Source organism: Protopterus annectens, chromosome 11.part0, assembly GCF_019279795.1.
Source record: "Protopterus annectens isolate FY-2018-M chromosome 11.part0, PAN1.0, whole genome shotgun sequence".
In the NCBI taxonomy this organism is placed as follows: domain Eukaryota; kingdom Metazoa; phylum Chordata; order Ceratodontiformes; family Protopteridae; genus Protopterus; species Protopterus annectens.
The window spans coordinates 535,226,301-535,248,675 of record NC_056745.1 but is presented as its reverse complement, the minus strand read 5'-3'; positions in this window follow the sequence as shown (position 1 = coordinate 535,248,675).

Sequence of the window (22,375 nt, the reverse complement as noted above, 5' to 3'; positions counted from 1 at the left end):
TCACGGTGGAAGTCACAGAGCATTATATTGGTATCTGAAGTACATCACAAAATTAAGACTTAAATTAGTCATCATTTGAAGTTGTAGCACTGCTATGTCCAGTACTGCCAAACGGATAGAAAAAATACATAATACTGATATACAGCTTCACAATAATGATTCTCAGTCACTACTTGTGCAATGTCACTTCTAATATTGTAACTACACAAACATACATAACCAGTATACCACATTCCCAGACATAACCTCACCCTGCACAAAGTAGTGGCAATGTCACTTCTAATATTGTAACTACACAAACATACAAAACTGTTAGAAAAATGTGTATTTGAATATATGAGAAATGCTAGTTTAAAAGCAAAGTAGTATATAATGCATTTTATTCTATTAATCATATAACAGTAAGGATTAATTCATGTGTAAATGTAAGTAGTTTTGAAACTGCAGTGTGGCTTGAAGCAAAGCTGACCTTCGACCCTGGCAGAATGCTAGCTTAGCAAGTTTTAATGTTTATGCTTTTCACAAGTGATTATCTGCTGGGTCAGGAAATTAAATGTGTGAAATAATGAAATCTTCAGCTCTTTCCTGTTGGAATGATTTGGCCTTGTATATGTGTTATTGAGATAAGCACGCAGCTGGTAGGAAAGTGTAACAGAGAACAAAGAAGATTATTAAAAGACTGAATCTGCTATTGTATTCGAACTGATATGAAACCTTGAAGAAGTAACTTTACAGAATGACATTATGTCTGACCAGCTGGATAGCAAGGCCGTATTGTATCTAGAGGAAAAGTTTTTTTAAAATATACAGCATCAACAGCTTTATGAATAGAAGACTGTAAGCTAAAGTGATGTAGATGCCCTGTGACATATCACGTCGGTAAGGTGGGCATAGCTTAAATGTTAAACCTATATAAAATTGTGTGCTTCCTGTTTCATGTCAGACAAAATTCTGTACTTGTACGTTTTTTGCCTCCTGGTGTACACTAGTAAACCTTTGAATCTGAACCTCCTGTGTATTGAATTATTGATTTTATTTAACAATAACCAGTACACCACATTCCCAGACATAACCTCGCCCTGCACAAAGTAGTGGCAATGTCACTTCTAATATTGTAAATACACAAACATACATAACCAGTACACCACATTCCCAGACATAACCTCACCCTGCACAAAGTAGTGGCAATGTGCAATGTCACTTCTAATATTGTAACTACACAAACATACATAACCAGTACACCATATTCCCAGACATAACCTCACCCTGCACAAAGTAGTGGCAATGTCACTTCTAATATTGTAACCACACAAACATACATAACCAGTACACCACATTCCCAGACATAACCTCACCCTGCACAAAGTAGTGGCAATGTCACTTCTAATATTGTAACTACACAAACATACATAACCAGTACACCACATTCCCAGACATAACCTCACCCTGCACAAAGTAGTGGCAATGTCACTTCTAATATTGTAACTACTCAAACATACATAACCAGTACACCACATTCCCAGACATAACCTCACCCTGCACAAAGTAGTGGCAATGTCACTTCTAATATTGTAACTACACAAACATACATAACCAGTACACCACATTCCCAGACATAACCTCACCCTGCACAAAGTAGTGGCAATGTCACTTCTAATATTGTAACTACACAAACATACATAATCAGTACACCACATTCCCAGAAATAACCTCACCCTGCGCAAAGTAGTGGCAATGTCACTTCTAATATTGTAGCTACACAAACATACATAACCAGTACACCACATTCCCAGACATAACATCACCCTGCACAAAGTAGTGGCAATGTCACTTCTAATATTGTAGCTACACAAACATACATAACCAGTACACCACATTCCCAGACATAACATCACCCTGCACAAAGTAGTGGCAATGTCACTTCTAATATTGTAACTACACAAACATACATAATCAGTACACCACATTCCCAGAAATAACCTCACCCTGCGCAAAGTAGTGGCAATGTCACTTCTAATATTGTAGCTACGCAAACATACATAACCAGTACACCACATTCCCAGACATAACCTCACCCTGCGCAAAGTAGTGGCAATGTCACTTCTAATATTGTAGCTACACAAACATACATAACCAGTACACCACATTCCCAGACATAACATCACCCTGCACAAAGTAGTGGCAATGTCACTTCTAATATTGTAGCTACACAAACATACATAACCAGTACACCACATTCCCAGACATAACATCACCCTGCACAAAGTAGTGGCAATGTCACTTCTAATATTGTAGCTACGCAAACATACATAACCAGTACACCACATTCCCAGACATAACCTCACCCTGCGCAAAGTAGTGGCAATGTCACTTCTAATATTGTAGCTACACAAACATACATAACCAGTACACCACATTCCCAGACATAACATCACCCTGCACAAAGTAGTGGCAATGTCACTTCTAATATTGTAGCTACACAAACATACATAACCAGTACACCACATTCCCAGACATAACATCACCCTGCACAAAGTAGTGGCAATGTCACTTCTAATATTGTAACTACACAAACATACATAACCAGTACACCACATTCCCAGACATAACCTCACCCTGCACAAAGTAGTGGCAATGTCACTTCTAATATTGTAACTACACAAACATACATAACCAGTACACCACATTCCCAGACATAACCTCACCCTGCACAAAGTAGTGGCAATGTCACTTCTAATATTGTAACTACACAAACATACATAAACAGTACACCACATTCCCAGACATAACATCACCCTGCACAAAGTAGTGGCAATGTCACTTCTAATATTGTAACTACACAAACATACATAAACAGTACACCACATTCCCAGACATAACATCACCCTGCACAAAGTAGTGGCAATGTCACTTCTAATATTGTAACTACACAAACATACATAAACAGTACACCACATTCCCAGACATAACATCACCCTGCACAAAGTAGTGGCAATGTCACTTCTAATATTGTAACTACACAAACATACATAACCAGTACACCACATTCCCAGACATAACCTCACCCTGCACAAAGTAGTGGCAATGTGCAATGTCACTTCTAATATTGTAACTACACAAACATACATAACCAGTACACCATATTCCCAGACATAACCTCACCCTGCACAAAGTAGTGGCAATGTCACTTCTAATATTGTAACCACACAAACATACATAACCAGTACACCACATTCCCAGACATAACCTCACCCTGCACAAAGTAGTGGCAATGTCACTTCTAATATTGTAACTACACAAACATACATAAACAGTACACCACATTCCCAGACATAACATCACCCTGCACAAAGTAGTGGCATACTGATAAAAACTGCAAGTTATTAACAAATCAGGTACAAAAGAATTGTGTTCTAGATAACTTAGACTATGATCAACAGAGTGTAGGCAAACAGAAAGAAACAGTGGGGTCCTAAGTGAAAGAACAGCAGTGATACAGGTTTTAGTAGACTTTAGAACAGAAGCTGCTAAAAATATAAGTAGTGAAGCATAGAAAAGATTGCATGATAATTATAAGAATCAGTCACTGAAGATTGGAAAGGATTGGTAAGAGAGACTGGATAAGCAATTCACAAAGAAATAATGGGGGATATATGTATGACTCCCAAGTACACAACAAAGTGTGGAAGACTTAGGATGTTTGCTTGGAAGTATTAAGCAGATATTTGTACCTCCCAAGTGGAGTCAACAAATTTCTCTTCTGATAACAAATGTTGGAAGTGTGATGGGGAAGAAAGATGTGACTGGGAACACATTCTCTGGGAGTGTAATGAGTCAGCAGAGTTAAAACATTTCCCTGCAAAGTACAGTATCAGAAATACTGGGTGAGCAACTGGGTACAGCTAAGGAAATTACTTTTTGGAGCTATGATACAGAATCAGAAATGCAGCCTTGCTAAGTCTAATTATGTTGGCTACCAAAACAGCAATTGCTGGGAATTGGAAATCAAATCTAAACCAATTGTACTAGAAGTAATGCATGTAGTTACACAGTTAAAAGAAGTGGAAATGGGATCATTAGAAAAGGGTAGCAGCAAATGACATAGATAAACTGGAAACTGTGGAAAAAATACATGCAGAATAAAATTTGGAAGGAGGATTGAGATTCAAAAGAAGTTAGGATTTGAATTGTAATGGATTGGCAATGACAGGATATATTTATTTATTTTATTTTACATTTGTTGACCGGGTTAGATTGGCTGGGCAGGTGCCCTTTTTCAGCAGTGACCCGGGCAGAAAAGCTCCATTTAATACAAGTATAAAATAAGAATAAAAATAATACAGCAGTCAAGTATTAATATGCCACAGCTTATTCTAACAAATAGTGTAAGCAATGAAAAAAATTAAGAACTCTAAAACAGTCTATACAGTACAATCACAACAGAAAAAGTAGACTGCAGTCTTCACAATACAATTTGATTAAACAGTAGTTTAGAATAAAGGCTTTATAGAGTAAGGGAATGTAGGGATGTACAGTGGAATAGTATGGTAGAATTGAAGAGGGAGAAAGAGGGAACATATGTATATATTTTATGGTGGCTGACTACAGTGGTAGTGCCAATGATTTCTGAGTTGGTCTTTTAATGCTGACTTGAATACTTTTGTGTTGGCAAGGGACCGTACTTCTTGAGGTAGTTTATTCCAGAACATGGATGGGTGATAGCTATACAGTTTGGAGTAAGTTTTGGTTAGAGCTTCTAAGTTGTCTGGAGAGAGAGTAGTAAGAAATAAGTGGAGCAAGTGTTGGGCAGAAATAAGGCAAGTAAAGGACAGAGTGAATAATGGAGAGTTGAGAGACTACAAGATGGTGAGGTAGTTCTAACCAGTCCATTTGTTTTAATGAGATGCAGTGATGGGATTTATAGTTTTAATTTGCTGCAAAACGTGCTATTTTATTATAGGAGGTTTTGAGTTTGGTCAGAAGGGTAGAGTCAAGATTAGTAAGGATCTGGGAGCCATACATAAGACTGGGTAGGAGGTATGACTGAGTGAGTGTAATCCTGGCGTCAGAGGAAAGAAATTTCTTTGATCTGTAAAGTAGTCCTAGTTTTTGATGGGCCTTTTTGATACAGTTATTGCTATGTATGTCAAACTTCAATCAGTCATCTATGGTTATTCCTAAGAGTTTGGTGCAGGATTCTACTTGTATGGACGTGTTGTTAAGAAATAGTATGGAGAAGGTAGATTTGATAAAGGCTAGAGTTTTGGGGAGAAATAGTAGCAGTTTTTTTTTTTTTTTTTTTTTTTTTTTTTTTGGATTGAGTATGAGTTGATTGTCAGTAAGCCAGGATTCTATTGAGTTAAAGGCAGTTTGGGTGGCAGAATGTAGTTCAGAGATGGAGTTGGCAATTGTAGTGATGGTAGAGTCATCAGCATATTGAACTAGAGAAGTCAAGGGGGAGGCAGAGTAGAGATTGTTAGTGAAAATATTAAAGAGTAAAGGCCCTAAAATAGAGCCTTGGGGAACACTCATTCTGACAGGTAGAGGTGATGAGAGGTCGGACTGCCATTTAAATGATTGGGTTCGATTGGAGAGGTAGCTAGAGAACCATGAAAAAGATTCGGGTGACAAAGTTAGTTCTTGTAATTTGTTTAAGAGGAGAGGGCAAGAGACAGTATCAAATGCTTTGGACATATCCAAAAATATGCAAGAAACTAGTTTATGGTTGCCCCTGGCAAGAGAGACTGTGTGGAGAAAGGATAGAAGTGCTGTGGTAGTGCTGTGTCTAGGTCTGAAGCCATGTTGAGTAAGAGTTAGAAGGTTATGCCTAGTAAGATATTGCATGACCTGCTTGTGAACACATTTTTCGAGGATTTTGGAAAGAGGGGACAGGATGGCAATTGGACGGAAATTAGATATATCAGATGAGTTGCTGCCTTGTGTACAGGTAGGGTATGAAACTGTTTCCATATGGCTGGGACTTCTCCTTCTGCGATACAGCGATTAATAAGAATTGATACTGGTAGGGCAAGAGACTCTGATGCAAGCTGGAGAAAGTTAGGAGGTATTTTATCTGTAGATGAGGAGCAGGGTTTTAAGTTGGATAGTTGAGACTTGATAAAGGAAGTTGGCACTGGTTTGAGGGAGAAGGAGTTGGAGGGACGTGAGGTTGAAGGAGGATTAGTGACAGGAGGATTTGAAGTAGATGGAGTATTAGACTTTAATAACTTGGATATGGAGTCAATAAAGTATGAGTTAAATAGGGAGGCAATTTCTACTGAGGTTTTGTCTGGGGATGGGTTAGGGGGAGAGGGATTGACTGGGTGGAGTATCTGGTTTATTGAGTGCCAGAATTTTTTTGAACTGGTTTTTAGAGCACTAGGAGGGTTATAGTAACATTTCTTTTTGTCTTTGTTTATATATTTCTTTGTTAAGTTCTTGCTTCTCTGTATTTTTGCAGATCTTTAGGAAGTTTAGTTTGGGACCAGATTTTCCAAAGCTTATCTCTATTTTTCATAAGGTTGAGAGTAGTTTTGGACAGCTAGGGTGAGACTGTAGATTTGATGCGTATAGTACGAGTGGGAGCTAGAGAGTCTAATATGATGAGAAAGATGGAGTTGAAGTGAAGGACAGCTTCTTCTAAGGGGAGGTATTTTAGAACATCCCAGTTAACTTTTGAGAGGAGGGTGTTAAGTGTGTTAGGGTTAACGTTTGTGAGTTTGCGACAGGTGATGTATCTGAGTGGCTTAGACAATTGGGGGGAGAACCTAGTAACCTTTACTGGAGAGTGGTGACTTAGTCTGGTAAGGTTTGGGGGTTGTGGTATTTCAAAGGGTGGGATACTAGTATCCAGTCTATTAGGGTATGAGAGGTATTAGAATTGTTAGAATGGGTTGGGTGGATGATAAGCTGAGAAAAGCCATATAAATTAATGTTGATTTTTGAGCTGCATTAGTGATAGATAACCAGTTGATATTCACGTCCCCAAGGATAATACTTTCATTGTGAAAGTTATGAATGAAGTAGGAGAGAATATGTTCTAATATGGGGATGTTATTACCTGGGGGTATATAAATTGCAGCAATGGTAATGGGGGAATGGTCATTAATTTTGAGATTTCCTATGACCAGTTCCACAGGTATAACCAATGTGTAATGTTTGCTCCCACAAATATGTCAATATGGATTGTTTTCATTTATATAAATGTATGATTGCATGCATCACACATTATAATTTAATACAGATATTTCCTGTTATAAAACTACAGAAAAAATGAAGAAGCAATCCAAGGGATGTGGCCTCAAGTGGCCATCATCATTTCTCTGCTACTGTGTCTGAAACAAGAAAAGGACTTCTGTGATGCTGGAGGAAGAACTAACACTGCAAGATGAAGGGCCTCTTCCCAAGTTCTGTTTCTTATACAAAAGGCACAACCTGACATTTGTTCATCATTCTTCCATCCACATCAAGAACTCAGTGAGAGTCAGTACAGGAGACAGTGCGGCAGCAGTGTTCAACCTTGCAAAGGTTGTTGTGGCAGCCTTCCATATGCATATTAGCAGTGGCTGATAACTTATAATTACACTTCATTTATCATTACAAGTAATGTCTTTATAACTGCTTTTGTGACAGCAGCAATGTCAGCAAAGGTAACTTACCGGGAAAGCAGTTTGATAAAGAACGTTGATTTCTTCCAGGCAGAAATCCACCATGAAGCAACTAGGCTTCCATTCATCATTCCACTGCTTCAAGATATTCAATGCCTCCAGAATGCACATGGATGTTTCTAGTTGAGTAACAAATGCTGCAACTACTGTGTAACAAACATTTGCATGCACACAAAGGAAAAACAGAGGTAAAGCATATCTTGTTGTCCTGTATGTTGCATCCAGCAGTGTTATCTGGTTTCCATACTTTTTTAACAATTTCTTTTGCCAATCTGTCTGGTAACAAAAAAGGAAATTTTGTTGGACAGAGTTCACTTCAGAGACAGTATTGGCACGACAGAAAATGTTACAATTTGGTGTTTGCTTTTGTCAATTCTACACAAGATGTAAAATGTTTTCCTGATCAAGCATTGAGTTGCGTCCTTCATATCAGGATTTTAGCAGAAGGTTTGATATGTCTTTTCTGGTTGGGAAAAATCTTCAATGTGTTTCTCCCACAGTATCACTTTCTGGAAAAAGCTCTTGATAAGCAAAACTTTTCACGTCTCATAATTTCCCCAGTTTTCCGCACTGAACGGAGCAGTTCTGTGACCTTCTCTTGCACTCTTCTATCAACTTTTTCTCTAATGTTGGCTAACAAAAAGAAAACAAGCATGACACAGAAATGAAATGCAGTACTATTCTTTCTACCGTTGCCATAAATTCACCTTTCTGTACAATATAAGCCCAAGAGAATATAAGTACAAGTACTGTGAAAGGAACATACTAGATTAAAGGATGTACCACAGTAAGTCATTAATACATCTAAACACAGAATTTGAACAGAGTGACTTGTCAGTTTAAGTAGTACCAGTAATGTAGTGTTGTCATTCGTACTTCAGCTGATGTCACCTGCTTCCAGAGCTACTGTGTTACCCACCTCGAACTGCATCTGTGTAACACTGAAGAATATAAATGTATCAACAATAACAAGGAAATGAAAACTTTATTAGCTGTAAAGAGTTTTAAAAAAATCAGATGACAACTTATTTACATCTGCAGAGTAAGAAATTAAACCTAACAAAACAACTAGCAGTGACCAGTAGCACAAAGAAAAGGTTAATCCAAATCTCAAGAGCTTCAGCAGAGCCTTCAAGGAGTACAAAAAACATCTAATTTCTACTAGTTTAAATATACACATCAATAAAACAATTATTCAAGTTAGAACACATTATTTATTATTTATTTATTTACATTTGTTGACTGGGGAAATCCAACTGGACACAGGTCCTTTATCAGTGGATGCCCGGGGAGAAAAGCTCCACAATAAAAACATTTAAAAAAAAACAATTACAAGTTACGAGAAGTATAGGTAGGTTTTGTTTAACAATAGTAGTAAACAGTTATAGTTCAAAATTAAATTATTTAGTTAAATGGCACAACACTTATATCATTGGTGCCATAAAGACTAGCAAGTATTTTAATAGCTGAGCTAGCAGCTATTACCCTTGAATAACAGCGGCTAAGATTACAGCTGAGATATAGGTTTACAAGCAATGAATTTGGCTGCAATCCGAGGTAGTTAGAGGGGTGGAAGAAAGGGATTAGAGAGGTTGGGGTAGAGATGTTAGAGAGGTTTGTTACAGGGGCATGTCCAGTTTAGAGCAGCTTTGAAGTTAGTGCTTGATGACGCAGACGTTAGTGTAAGGAAGGGTATTCCATAATTTTGCTATGGAGTAGGAGAAGAGAGCTTCTCCAGCAGAGTTCCTGGTTCTAGTTACCTGTAATTGATTTTTGTTGCTGGAGCATAGTGGTCTGGTGGTATGATAGGGTTGGAGTAGATTTTGGAGGGAGAGGACTTTTAGAAGATGATTTAGTAGTTTGTGGGCGAGTGAGAGTTGGTACCATTGAAGGAGGTGAGGGAGTTCTAGCCAGCCTAGTTCAGTAAGTGAGGTACAGTGGTGGCTACGGTAGTTTGTGCCAGTGGCAAACCTTGCTATTTTGTTGCAGCAAGCTTCAAGTTTACCTAACTCACTTTGCCTTAGGTTGGTAAATATTGGAGAGGCGTAGAGTAGGGTGGAGAAAAGGTGGCTATTTGCAAATGAAATCTTGATTGTTTTGGTGAGGAATTGCTTATTTCTGTATAATGCTCCTAGTTTTTTGTGTACTTTTTTTATGGTTAATGAGATGTGGATGTCAAACTTGAGGTTATTATCAATTTCAACTCCAAGTAGTTTGGTGTGGTCTGTTGGGGGGATAATGGTGTTGTCATTGGATTTAATATTAAATTGGTGGGTGTTTAGATTGTGTTTGGTGGGTTGGAAGATGAGGAGTTTTGTTTTGTTTGGGTTAAGTATTAATTGTGCATCTGAAAGCCAAGTTTCAACTGAGGAAAAGGCTTCATGTGTGGTCTTTTGAAGTTCAGGTAGGGAGTGGGCTGAGCAGATGATGGTAGAATCGTCGGCGTACTGTATGAGAGTGGCTTGTTTGGTAGCAGAGGCTAGATTATTAGTGAATATGGAGAAGAGTAAGGGTCCAAGGATTACAAAATATTTTTGTTTAATTTTAATAACTCCATAATGTTTTTACCATGGTGGATTTAAGATTTATATGCTATTTATGGATGGATCCTTGGGGAACACCTATTAAGACAGGGAGTTAGGGGGATATATCATTATGCCAAACAACAGATTGATGGCGGTCAGTCAGGTAGCTCTGGAACCAGTTTGTGACAGATTGAGAGAAGGATAGAGTATTGAGGACAGTGATGAGTTGTTTATGAAAGACCATGTTGAATGCTTTAGCTAAGTCTAGAAAAGTTGCAAAGCTGAAATAACCATTGTTTTTATGCTGAAGGATTGTATTAGTGAAAGCAAGTAAGGTAGTGGTTATTCTGTGGTATGGTCAGAAACAATGCTGCGTGTTAGATAGGAGGTTGCTAGCAAGGAGGTAGCCTAGAACCTGAGAATGAATGCATCTCTCAAGTATTTTTGATAGAGGAGAAAGAATTGCTATGGGCCAGTAGTTGGTGAATTCTGTGGAGGGCCCACCTTTGTGAAGGGGGATAATGTGGGAGTCCTGTTCCTTTTTTATTAAATATTTAACTGTATATCTGTACAGCAGTCTGCCCCTTTTATTAACTAACCCACATGCTCAACACTACCACCTCACCACGGAAATGCCGAGTAGGAGACTCAACTACTCAAAACGCCAATCAAGCTAGGGATTTGTCTAAGCGTTGCAGGTAACTGCATTTTATCCAGACAAGCTGAGTTCAGCTAGTTACTCACCTTAGAAACACGTTTTTCAGCTGCATCCACTGTTTTAATGTTTGAAGACTCAGCAACTCACATTTTTGACTACTATTTTTCCACTATTCTGTATCTCTCTGTAACCGTATCTCACCCTCACAGCCTAGCTTTGTAGATCCTTTGCTGCAGTTTTTGTAGGTTAAATTATGTTCAAATAGCTAGCTTCCTATCTCATGTTGATAGCATGCTCTAGTCATAGTTGTACCGCCTACTGTGTTTTGATGTTGTACCTCTTGAATACTATTGCAAATAGTGCTTGTGTCCTCCTATTGCTTATCACCTTTTGCAATGCTGTATGTGCCACCTGTATTATTTGTACTACTGTTGAATGCTGATGCCTGTAAAAGACTTACTGCTGCTTAGACTGCCTAATGATTCTATGTTATCTGTTATTTAGCAGTCACTATATTACAATGTTTTAAATGTCAATGCAAGCTATTGTCTGCTATTTAATATATGTACTAAGCTGCTAACTCTGTATCTCTCAACCTCATTTTTATATCCTTTTTTCCCTTGTTACCAGCTCCTCCTGACCTGCTCTTAACTTAATCCACTGCTTTCCTGGTGCCAAAAGAGCCCTATCCATCTCCAGTAGCCTCAACATCCAGCGTCCTTTGTTCTGAACCCTCCTTCAAGATTTGAAATAAGTATGTACTGGACTAAATCTACTTCTTAAAACCAGACCTCTATTTTAGTACCACTACAGGGCCCTAAAGATAGCGCTAAACCTAAGCAGCCAGCTGCCTTACCCCTTCTTCCATATCTACCTACCTAACCTCCTCAACCTTTCACTTACCCTCACGCACTCTCCTTATATTTTTCTTTATCTTCTCTTCTCTCTCCACTTACCTATACTTTCCAGCTCCCCTTTAGTTTCATCTACAACTCCTGTCCTGCCCACTAGAAGGCACTCCTCTTATATCCATCTATTACTCCATCTCCCCCTTTACCACCTTGTAAACTGTATATACTGATTATGCCTCTTGCCAGTTCCTAATCCTTCTCACCTATTGCCTTTCTACTCTATCCTGCCTTCCTACTCTTTCTCCCTAGATCTACTCTCCATCCTACACCTTTCCACTCACCTACTGCCTTGCAACCTGCAGCTACCTATTTCTACTGATTGTCTACTGCTGAATTTCTACTGATTGTCTACTGCTGAATATCTTCTCCATTGTCTCAACCCGCTCCGTTCGCCCTGCGGGCTCACTCCGCTCCTCTACCCTACCCCCAATTCCCACCCACCCCACTACCTCCACAGTTATACCTAACAAACCACACCCCCTACCTTTTTCTGCCAATAGAATCTTATCACCTGAACCACTCTACTCTTTTCCCTCCATTTCTCCAAGCAATTTAACCACACCCCTCACCTCTCATCCAATTAAATCCAACCAGCTGTAACCTATCCACTCCTTTCCCTCCACTTGTTATTTTTTTTCTCAACTAAACAGCCTCTCCCTGGCTTATATCCAATAGTAACCTCCACACATACAGCCTCTCTACTCTTCATAACATTCCCAGTCCACTTCTTCCTTTCACCTTATCCTGCATTACAGCATCACTACACTTATACAATGATCTACAGCATAATAATCAATACCACAATGTATAAGCACCCCACCATATCCATAACACATACCTTACTCTTACTATCAATACTTCCAACTTTAACAATATCACTTCTTCTTACCTCCTACGAATACCCTCTACTAGCACACTTTCCCAACCCCTCTAAACATACTACTGCAGCTCTTCCTACATTCCATAACCAACATATCAACATCACTTCTACACCTAACTACCTTTTACCGAAATACCATAGAATTACCCACTTAAAATATACCAAACAAAATCCAAAAAGACTGCCTCTGCCCCATAGCAAATTTACAAACCTTTCTTCTCAAACCCTTCTCTGTCCCCTTAAAGATGGAAATATTCACCCAAACCCAGGTCCTATTAGCTACACTAATAATCACAACTTTAATCAAGTCCCAAATACTAGTCCTCTACCAAATAATCACAACTCACTCTCTATAGCAAACCTCAACATACGTAGTGTTAACAACAAAATAACACAACTGCATGCTCTCTTAGAACACTACTCCTTCGACATAATCTGCCTAACTGAAACCTGGCTTAAACCTTCTACAAAAGACACTGAAATCACCCCTCCTGGCTATAACATCCTACGCCTAGACAGGGCGGAGAAAAAAGGAGGTGGAGTAGCCATCCTATCTAAATCTAGCCTTCAAATAACCACTTTCCAACAAAACCCAGCTCAGGACTCTAATGCAGAAATTCTGATCACCAAACTGAAACTTAACTCAGTCAAATCTATCTTTATCATATGCATCTATATCCCCCCTGGAAATAACATTTCCACCATCGAAAACATCCTATGCTGGCTATCCCTAAACTTACCCCAAGAAACATTCATCTTAGGCGACCTAAACATTGATTGGCAAGCTTGCTGTAACAAACTCCTTACTAGCCACATTAACCTTTATGGGTTTACCCAAACAATCACCTCCACCACTAGAATAAATAAAGCCAACAATAAAGAAAGCATCCTAGATTGGATACTCACCAATAATCAGCCCCATATTTATGAAACAGGAACCATCCCTGAAGATATAAGTGATCACTTACTTACCTACATTATCAGGCTCAAAACTAACCCCCCTACCCAAAGCATAACTAGAACACTCAGAACCAAAAAGAAATTGAATTTGGAACTCTTTAGAAATGAACTTTATGCTTGTAACTAGTCACCCTTGAAATACCTTCCCCTAGATGAAGCTGTAGACTACTTTAATGCAAATTTCCTAACTATACTTAACCATCACGCTCCCACTCGATCTATTAGAATTAAAACCAAATCTGCCCCATGGCTCTCAATAGAAACAAAGCAGAAAATCCAACTCAGAAACAAGATCTGGAACAAATCCCGCTCTACAAAGAACCCAACAGACTACCAACACTACAAACTACTACGAAATCAGACCAAAAAAGCCATAATGACCAATAAGAAAAGCTATTACCTAAAATCTCAGCAAACTGTAAAAATTGCCCACAAAAATTCTGGGCCAATATAAATGAACTACTACAGCCTAGTAAACCTACCACACCCAACCCACAAGGCTCTGACACAATGAACCACAACCAAATTGCCAACGACTTTAATTCCTTCTTTACAGACACAATTCATACGCTGGCTAGTCAACTCTCTACAAATGACACAGTTACATCTAAATATGACTTAAAGCCACCTCCCCTTTTCTCTTCCAACCTGTCCCCACAGCCTACATACTCTCACTTATCAAAAACTCAAACCTTGTACCCCTCTGCTGACTTACTACCCGCAGAATACTTGCAATTAGCAGACAGTTCCATAGCCTACCCAATTTCCATACTAAGTAAACAGAACCATCACAGAGGGATATGTCCCAAAACTTTGGAAAATATCTCATATCATCCCTCTTCACAAGGGTGGAAATTCTACTGAATTTTCAAACTACCGCCCTATAGCCCTACTCTCTCCCTTATCAAAAATCATGGAAAGATGTATACACAAGCAACTGCTAAACCATCTTCTCAAATACAACTTACTTTCTAATACCCAGCATGGCTTCAGACCATCCCATAGTACCACCACTGCCCTCCTCTCCTTTACAGACACCATCAACAAAAATCGTAACCACAACACACTTTCCTCAGCTCTCTTCCTAGACCTGTCAAAAGCGTTTGACATGGTAAACCACCAAATACTCATAAATATCCTCCAATCTATGTCACTAGACACCCAACCCATTAACTGGTTCAAATCCTACTTAAATGACCGACACCAAGCAGTTCTCTGGAAATCCACCCTATCTTCACAGCTTCCTGTTACCATTGGTGTTCCCCAAGGGTCTATATTAGGTCCCCTTCTGTTTTCTCTGTTTATCAATGACCTACACCAAATAGTTCCACAAGCTACATGCATTCAATATGCAGATGATTCCACACTCATTTGCTCAGCCACAACAGTACCTAATCTTCACTCCCTTACACAACACATATTTAACTCCGTTGAAGAATGGTTTTCCCAACGCTGTCTCCTACTTAACCCCAAAAAAACCAAACTCCTCCTCTTTACACCCTCCAGTAAATCTCCTCCTATAGACTTTACAATAACATCTAAAATGGCACACCTATATCTCAAGACCTCACGACTAAACTATTAGGAATTACCATAGATAACAACCTTAACTTTGATACACATATAAACAACACCTTGAAAAATACTAACAAAAAAAATAGGCTCTCTACCGAATCAAACCTTTCCTCACTCCAGACTCTAGAATTACTATTGCTCAAACCCACCTTATCTCTCCCCTCCTCTATGCCTCCCCCATATTTACAAACCTATCAAAAAAACCTCTTCTGAAATTAGAGAACTCTTACCACAATATAGCAAGATTTGCTACAGGCAACCCATTCAAAACCCACCATTGTATCAATCTAAAACTACTAGGCTGGCTTGAATTTCAGCACCAGCTTAAAATCAATCAATTAACCATTGCCCATCAAATTCTGCATCAACCTGACAAAACACCTATACTATCTACCCTTATCCACCCCTACCATAACCTAAAATCCCTAAGATCTGCACACAAACTACTTGTAAATATTGATAAATCAAACAACAAAGCTGGTGACTCCCTCTTTTCCAACACTGTTGGAAAACATTGGAACCTGCTCCCCTCTGAACTTACCACTATTCCCTCTAAATCTCTCTTCAAAAAGAAAATTAAACTCCACCTCAAATCTCAATGGATGTGCCCCTGCACTAATCCTGACTAATCACTCTATGCCATCAGACAAATCCCTTCATCATGAAACCCTTCCCCCCTCTTATCTTACTCACTCTCCCTTTTTCAACCTCCCCCTCAAAAAAAAAAAAAATATATATATATATTTTTAAAATGTAAATTTTTTTTTATGATGTTAACTGTATAACCTTGCTTGTAATTTTTTGGCTCAATTTGTGTGTACTCTTTGCATATTGTTACCCTTACTTTCTTGTAATATCGCAAATGTACTTCTTCTTAAACTCTGGAGCTTAACTCCTCGGGCCTCTACTGAAAATGGACATGTATCCAGCTAGACTAGCCCGGTCAACAAATGTAAAATAAAATAAAATAAATAAATAAAATATTTTCCATTGTGAAGGGACATAGCTTTCAGATAAAGATAGGTTAATCAGGATTGCAACTGGGTAGGCTAGGGCGTCAGCTGCAATTTTAAGGTACTCAGCTGGGAGATTGTCAGCTGCTAGTTTTGTGGACATTAGTTTCGATAAGAGTTTTTTTATGTTGGAGGTAGGGATAGGAGAGAAAGCGAATGCAGTGGGCAGGTTACTAGGTGTAGTTGTAGGGGGTAGGGGAGAGGGGTTGTGTTGTTTTGCTAGTGATAGAACGGTTTGTGTGAAATGAGTGTTGAAAGGGGTGGCAATGTTTTCTGAGGAGTTTGTTTTGTTTGGTGGAGGGGTTCCTACTTTTCCTGGGTGGAGGATGGAGTTGATGGTTGACCAGAATTGTTTAGGGTTGTTTTGGGTGGAGTTCACTATTTGTTGTACATATCCATAGGAACCAATCAATAGGCTAATACAACTCACATGCGTCACAATTATAGTAGAGGCTTAGGCAGATAATGGTATAAAGCTTACCTATGTCTTTAGCATTAAACTGCTGGGTTAGAGTACACTAGCAATGGGACACAGGCTGTAAAGGAAAGGGGAAAGAGAGGTTGAGTGAACAGAAATGATGGATCTGAATTATGAGCCTCCATAAAAATGTTTCACTACAGGACTGGCCTCTTTCTGCTTATGAATATTTCTAACATGTTCTTGAATTCTAAGTTTAAACTTTCTTTTACTTTTCCCTATATAAACAAGGCCACATGGGCATTGGAGGGCATATATAATGCCTTCTGTATTGCGATTAAATCTATCACAAGGTAAAAAACCAGAACCATTAATAGTTGGAAAACTCTAGTAACACAGTTGCAAATATTTATATATATATATATATATATATATATATATATATATATAATTTTATGGAGGCTCATAATTCAGATCCATCTGGTTTGAAAGTTACAATTTTGGAGAAAATATGTGCTGATTTTTGTTCAGACAGAGTATTTATTAAGAAATTGTTGTATAAAGAAAGTGTTTTAATACGTAAATATGTTACTTTATTTCCTCTGGGTCTTAACCTTGAATGTAACTGGAGGCTGTTAATCTGAATTGCATTTTTTTAATATATGTGTTCTAACTGAATAATTGTTTTATTGATGTGTATATGTAAACTAGTAGAAATTAGGTGTTTTTTGGACTCCTTGAAGGCTCTGCTGAAGTGCTTGAGATTTGGATTAAACTTTTCTTTGTGCTATTGGTCACTGACGGTTGTTTTTTTGATTTACATTTTTTCTTTTGTTGTTGGCAAGAAATTAAACCTGTGTCTGTTCACAAACAGTTGAAAATACTGTTTTTTTTTATTTATATTCCAGTCGGTATCCTACTTTACTCAGTAAATGGACATTATCAGTTGTCTAATGTGTGTAATCCTTAATAACTGTACATAACAACCAAATGTGTGCAAATTGTCCCTTATTACAGAATCAAAGCAACTTGCTGTTTTTCTTTGTAATGACCATAACTATGTATTTATCACCCTCTGCTCTCCAACCTATAATTATTGTCTTGTATTCCTTACTGTATAGTAACCTTACAAATGTGAGTGCCTGACAGTACTGCAATAACTCTCTGTTTCCAAATGACTGCAAACAGCATATATTAAGGATGGTCACTCATGACATACAGCCATTTGACTATACATGGAGTTTGGTGCAACATTACCTTGTTTGACAGCTGAACCTAAATGTTATTAACCTGCAAATGCCATCATATGAAAATTGTAAGGATAAATGTGCATTCACAAGTACAATGAAACTAAGTGACATCTGAACTGGACACCCCCGTACCCCTCCTGTGATAGCCACCAGTTAGCCATGCCTTCAGCATCCCACAGTCAGGCAGTTCTGGGTGCCAGTGGGGATTCAGAGTTCACTACATTGGTGGATGTATGGCATACTTTACTATTCATCCTTTTGCATGTATTCATTTTAAAGTTAGCTTTGTTTGATTTGTTGTTGCACTCTCCTGTGCAGAGTATAAAAATGGTCAATTTTAATCATAGATTCATAGATTAATACTAGGCTAACTGCCCTTGCGAGCCACTTTAAGCCTAGACGATTATCCCTTGTGAAACTCAAACCCAGCACCTTGTGTTTGTAAGGCAAACACCTCAACCATTAGGCCACCCCCAAATTTTCTGCTCATTATGGATGATGCAAGTAAATTACTGAATGTCACCTCTCCATTTCACTCACAGAATTCTTCTGTGCCTGCATTAATCAATCACTGTGTGTTCACGAGATAGCTAAAAGGAAAGAAATTCTGAATCAAAGACATGGCAAAGCCACAATGAGGAAGGCATCATTAGCAACTAATCACCATGCCTCTGCACTGAGCCCTGTACTGTGACTGCACATACCATCCACAAACACATACAGACACACTAGCATGTTCCACAACAGTGGCACACAGTCATGGAAATACCCATATACCCTCTCATATATTCAAACTTGCACACATACATACAATGGTGACATCATCTCCCTCCCTCCCTACCACACTGTGACTACACTCTCACAAAAAAGGCATACAAAACACCTCAACCACCCAGGCTTGCTGACATTACCTGTACCAGTAGTACAGTCATGGAAATTAATACCTGCCCATTATCTATGGACACTGTTCACCACTTCAAATAGTGCAACATTTCATTAAGCTGGGTGATTTGGAAAAAAAGCTGGGGAAAATAAGGAAGAGCTGACATTTACAGGGGTGAGCAATTGTTTCAGTAGCAGTACTCACTCTCCAAGACAGCCACATTAGCATGTTGCTTCACCCACAAGCCTATTCTGCTTGCTGAGGCCCTTGGAAAGGGAACACCTCAAAGGTAAATTAGAGTGGCAGTTGTTCATGCTTACCATGATGAGGCTATCTTCACAGATATGGAGTCTACACTGTACTAAACCTTTCAGAATCCCATTGCTCATCATAGGTCATATATATGAAAAGCTGATGGGTGATATATCACTCATATGAAACACATACAGGTGGACAAGAACAGAAAGGAACTGAAAAAAACACACACAAACACAGAATGGAAAACCTTAAGGCCCACAAACTCAAATTAGCAGCATTTCAGAGAAAAGAGCATTTAAATGTAATACAATGCCATAAGTCTTGGCTTCTGAAAATGAAACAGTGACATGAAAGAAGTGACAGCTGTAATCTTGAACTATGCAGCATGTACCTTCTTGAAAAGACTTCTGTTATTCACACTAACAAAATCTGTGCATGTGCATTTATTCACTTGCTTATCCACCTGTAGTATTTTGTAGCATAAGAAGCAAGCAATGGAACAGTTACCTCTCCACTCACTGCATGACTGACGTGGTCTGAGCAAGTAGGAAATGTTGTCAGATATGTATGCAGTACATGTATGTTTCTGGTATCCTGCAGAAGAGCATACTTCAATTTCTTAGATGGCAGTTTTCTTCTTTACTGAGTGACACTGTGAATCTAATGAAATATTAAGAGTTGTGAAACTGGCATACATTTTCCACACTTGGGTTACAGTGTACGGTTACATTTTCAGGGCTGTGCTGGGTCCTACATTCTCCATATCCAATTCTATGTGTAGTTCTTCAAACATCTTCTTTACAGAAACAAAGTCAACCATTTTCCAAGTACAATGCACTGTCTGGAATATCTTCATTACTAGTAATGATACTTGAAGTAATAAAATGAACTTTGAAAAAAATCTGTACATTGTTTCCAAAGTTGCAGTATTGGCTGCAACAATTATGTTAGTAGTCATGATAAATAATGCAATATGCATATTGAAACATAGTTAAATGACTTAACCCTCATTAATAATCACCATGTACCCACCTTTGCCTTAGGGTTGGCATTCTGTGCTCAAGGATCATTACATGAAAACGGAGTACTAAATAATTTCAAAGTCTAGTTATTAGTCTTTGGAACATACTACTTCATCTATCAGTCTCACTTAATGCATAAAGAGTGTAGGAAGAACCCAATTTTGTTAAATTTCACTAAATTACAGAATGAATACATAAGGCTTTTGTTCTGTAACATTAGTTATGATAATCTTGACTCTCGGGCTGTACATGTCATGTGATAGTATCACAGCCTTTAGCTATATATCTTTTGATTAATATTGTAAAAACATTTACTATTAAGTTAATCAAATACTAGTGGATTCACACAGTTAACCTATAGTTTGGTGGGAATATCTTACAATTAACATGTTCATGATTGCAGAGGAGTTACTTAATAGATGGAAAGTAACAGGCCCCAAGTATTATATAATGCTTCGATACTATGCTCACCAACCCAAGTGGTTGTTCTGACTAGACTGCATTTGACATTAAACTGTACCTTTCATGACTACGATACCTTCTCAGTTGATATTCAATGGCATGAGTTCAGTTTTACAGTCCATTTATCAGTGTAAGTGGGCGTGTAACATATTAGGGCTATACCACTACTTTGCACAATGTTAACATGTTGCAGGTTATACAAGTAATATTTTCATAACATTGATTCTGTCATACTGTTAAATACAGTTACCATAAAGAAATGGATATTTACAATGCACATGCACTGGTAAGTATATTGCAAAAAATACACAGACAACTATGCTTGCATCCGCTATGTTTGCCACTGCAAAAATACTGACAGAAAAGGCAAAGCATAACTGCATACCTTAAAATCCGGAAAAAACATAACATGATAAATAAGGATTTTTGGTGAACAATTAATCTTTTTTGTATGTTGAATAAGCTGTCTTTGTTGTAAGATAGTGGGTTCATCTCCCTTTAAAAGTAAGCATAGACAAAATAATACCAGCAGTATCTGAAGTGTATGTATCATTTATAAGTAAAAGAATACTACCAGTATCGGAAATGTATGTATCATTTATAAGTAAAAGAATACTAGCAGCGTCTGAAATGTATGTAACATTTATATGTTGGGAGGGTGGCCTAATGGTTAAGGTGTTTGCCTTACAAACACAAGGTGCAGGGTTTGAGTCTCACAAGGGATAATTGGCTAAGCTTAAAATAGCTCGCAAGGGCAGTTAGCTTAGTAAGAATCTATGAATCTATAAGTAAAAGAATACTAGCAGTATCTGAAATGTATGCATCATTTATTTATAAGTAAAAGAATACTAGCAGTATCTGAAATGTATTTATCATTTATAAGTAAAAGAATACTAGCGGTGTCTGAAATGCATGTATCATTTATAAGTAAAAGAATACTAGCGGTACCTGAAATGTATATATCATTTATAAGTAAAAGAATACTAGCAGTATCTGAAATGTATGCATCATTTATAAGAAAAAGAATACTAGCAGTATCTGAAATGTATGTATCATTTATAAGTAAAAGAATACTAGCAGTATCTGAAATGTATGTATCATTTATAAGTAAAAGAATACTAGCAGTGTCTGAAATGTATGTATAATTTATAAGTAAAAGAATACTAGCAGTATCTGAAATTAATGTATCATTTATAAGTAAAAGAATACTAGTGGTATCTGAAATGTATATATCATTTATAAGTAAAAGAATACTAGCAGTGTCTGAAATGTATGTATCATTTATAAGTAAAAGAATACTAGCAGTATCTGAAATGTATGTATCATTTATAAGTAAAAGAATACTAGCAGTGTCTGAAATGTATGTATCATTTATAAGTAAAAGAATACTAGCAGTATCTGAAATGTATTTATCATTTATAAGAAAAGAATACTAGCAGTATCTGAAATGTATGCATCATTTATAAGTAAAAGAATACTAGCAGTATCTGAAATGTATGTATCATTTATAAGTAAAAGAATACTAGCAGTATCTGAAATGTATGTATCATTTATAAGTAAAAGAATACTAGCAGTGTCTGAAATGTATGTATAATTTATATGTAAAAGAATACTAGCAGTATCTAAAATGTATTTATCATTTATAAGTAAAAGAATGCTAGCAGTATCTGAAATGTATGCATCATTTATAAGTAAAAGAATACTAGCAGTGTCTGAAATGTGTGTAACATTTATAAGTAGAAGAATACTAGCAGTGTCTGAAATGTACATCATTTATAAGTAAAAGAATACTAGCAGTATCTGAAATGTATGTATCATTTATAAGTAGAAGAATACTAGCAGTGTCTGAAATGTATATAATTTATAAGTAAAAGAATACTAGCAGTACCTGAA